Source organism: Copadichromis virginalis, linkage group LG13 (assembly GCF_057382275.1).
Source record: "Copadichromis virginalis isolate Kocher_CV1m ecotype Utaka linkage group LG13, C_Virginalis_male_GT1.1, whole genome shotgun sequence".
In the NCBI taxonomy this organism is placed as follows: domain Eukaryota; kingdom Metazoa; phylum Chordata; class Actinopteri; order Cichliformes; family Cichlidae; genus Copadichromis; species Copadichromis virginalis.
In genome coordinates this window covers 4898722-4901742 of record NC_140630.1, presented here as the reverse complement: position 1 = coordinate 4901742, position 3021 = coordinate 4898722, and the positions used below count along the sequence as shown (strand labels likewise).

At 44.1% G+C, this 3021-nt stretch overlaps 1 long non-coding RNA gene across 1 annotated transcript; it reads right to left on the bottom strand.

Moving 5' to 3' along the window:
- Positions 1-1561: 1561 nt before the first annotated feature.
- On the bottom strand, positions 1562-2423 carry LOC146695110 (uncharacterized). Its single transcript, XR_014923450.1, has 3 exons — positions 2086-2423; positions 1882-1937; positions 1562-1750 (listed from the first exon to the last, which is right to left on the bottom strand). It is a non-coding gene; the product is annotated as an uncharacterized LOC146695110 (long non-coding RNA).
- Positions 2424-3021: the final 598 nt, after the last annotated feature.

The window sequence follows — 3021 nt, the reverse complement described above, 5'->3', positions numbered from 1 at the left end:
CCTGCACGTCCTGCACGTCCTGTCCGGCCTGCACGTCCTGCACGGCCTGCACGTCCTGTCCGGCCTGCACGTCCTGCTCGTCCTGCACATCCTGTCCGGCCTGCTTGTCCTGCACGTCCTGTCCGGCCTGCTCGTCCTGCACGTTCTGTCCGGCCGATGACTGGACGCCGTTGCCGTCATGGACAGCCCTCTAAACTACGCCGCCGTCATGGACGGCCCCCTGTACTGCTCCGCCACCAGTGCCTCCCGCCCGGCCGGCCTCCTGACCTGCTCGGTCGCCGTCGCTGCCCCCACCGCCCACCCTGGTTGGGTTGGTTTTTTTTTTGGTTTTTTTTTTTGTTTTTGGTGTTCTGGTTTGGGCTGTCTGGAAGCCAGCCCTTAAGGGGGGGGGGGGGGGGGGTACTGTTAGGGTCCCTGGGTCGTTGACCCAGTGTTTTTGTGTTTTTGGTTCTTTGATTTTGTTATTTCATTATATTCTAGCTTTGCTTTATGGGTTTTAGGATTATTCTTAGTTTAGGTTCTCTGGGTGGGGTTTGGTTAGAGTTTTAGTGTTCTGGTTTTCTGTCTGGGTTCCATGTTGCTGTCTCCCCTTTCTGCTGTATTCCCACATCCAGTCAGTGTCTCTGTTCCCTTTGTTATAGTGCCTGCCCGTGAGTCTGTTATGTTTCCTGTTTTACTTTGAAAGTCCATGTGTGATGTTAATATGTCTGGTTTTGCTTCCTCTTGTCTCGTTAGGCCTGATTTGCCCCAGCTGTGTTTCCCTCCTGTTACCCATTCCCTGATTGCTCCCTCTGTGTATTTAAACCCTGTGTTTCTTAGTGTCTGTGTCGTGATCTACCGTTTATGTTGCTGTGTGTTTTGTCTGTCCTGCGATCTACCGTTTATTTTGAGTTTTTCAAGTTATGTCATGTTGCGTTCAGAATTAAAGCCTTTTTTGAGTTCACGTCTGTCTCCGGAGTCTGCACCTTGGGTCCTATTCCTGCCTGCACACAGCCCCGCCTAACAAGGAGGGCTAACTAGGCTCATAAAATGCTTCGGTGATGATGTAAGTGTTCAACTGCAAAATCGAATCCGTTGTTTAAGTTTTAGGTTATCCAGTTCAACTGATGAACTCATTGAAAGATAGCTGATAAGTAAAGTCTGTCATCATATTTCACAACTGGACATTTAGTGTGGTAACTAGTGATGGGCAGATGAAGCCCCATGAAGCACTGAAGCTTTTCATCCAATTGGTTCACCCCAACGCGAAGCTTCATGAAGCTTCATTTGCTCTAGCAGGACACCTACTGGACGTAAAAATAATAGCTGGCATGAATTTGAAGAGTGTGGCATTTTGCACACAGCCTGTAAATGTCAACAACAAAAGGAGTGTGTAAAACATGTATATTGTAGTGATGGCAGTATACTGTGTATATTTATAGTGGCAGTATGGGAAATGATTATTTGGAAATGCTTGAAATGGAAATGATCATTTACTGTGAGGTGAGGTGTGGTTGGGGTGTGGACAGTAGTTGTGCTTTTGTAACGTTGAGGTATGGACAGCTACACACTGCCTCAGTCCTGCCTGTTCACATTTTATTCTGTAAAAACTAAATTTTCACTGCTTTTATGACCTTTTTAGTGGGGAGAACATAGCTAGGATTTAATGATTTAACAAATCTTTTGAATCCTTTGTCCTCCACAATGCTAAATGGCTGGGAGTCCTCAATCACCATGCTGACCAGGTCTTCATCTATTTGAGATTTTTCTCCTGAGGAAAGACAATAAAGATAAAGCACAAATATAAATATCACACACGTAACTTATAACAGTTGTATAATATTGTTATATCATTTAGTAACATTACTGCATGCTATATTATCATTGCATTTGATGGCTCACCTGGTCTTGCTCCACAATCGGTGTCCCCCTTATTCTCATGCAAAGCTCTGTAGTGCCTAAGCATGGATGATGTGTTGTTGTTATATCCCAGCTCCCTGGCACATAGCAAACACTTCACCTTGTACAAAAGTCAAGACAGCTCAACATAAATTGTATTGCACCATCAGTATCATGAAAATACATCTTCTGTAGAAATTTACATACCTTGTTGGGAGGAATAAGATCAAAATGTTCCCACACAGGGGAGGACATCCTCCTCTTCTTAGCTGGCTCCATTCTCTCCTGACTTTCCTCACTCTCATAAACCTCCAAACGGTCTCCAAACTCTCACTAACCGCAACTCTCCATCAAACACCCACATTTTTGAATGAAGTCTGAGGGTTTATATCGCTGTCATATCTCGCGGCAAAGTTCGAACCACTTCATGAACCAGTCACGTGGTACAGCCGGGCAGCGAGGCTTCGGACGTCATCATTTTCAGCTCCTCCCATAAATGAAGCAAGCCTCGATACGCGCTTCGCGGAAACGCCCCCTCCATTACTCGACACACGCTCCGAAGCCTCGATACAGAACGTCCCATCACTAGTGGTAACTTTTACTGTGTATATTGGTGGTAGGTTGGATATCATATTCTACTTGAATGTCCTGATAAGCCCAATTCAAAATCTCCAATGTTGATGGAATTATGTATCAAAAAGCTGTGAATTTGGAGCCGTCTACATGCTTCATAAACACTGTTTAAAAAGTGTTTTTGTTTTCTTTTGACTTCTTTGACCAGAGAGCTCTACACAAAGGAAGAGGGCAGAGGACCTCATTTTCTAAAGGAAGATCCCTCACAGACTCTCAAGACTGTGAAGGTTAGCATTGTTTCTTTTAGTAAATTTAATAATGACAGCACCACAGTGGATTTTAAATGAAACATGTGATAACATGTGTACTTCCTCCTCACCAACTGTATTATTACAAGATCTTTGACACTGGATTTGGTCTAGGTTTCAGAGAAACTAACTGGCAAGCTAGCATTGATATTATTAGTGTCTTGTGTTTATTCATGTCTTCACCAGGGTCTTTGACATTTTGCTGCTGTACTGTTCACTTCAGCTTTACATTTGATTTCTCACATTGTATATTGTAATGGCA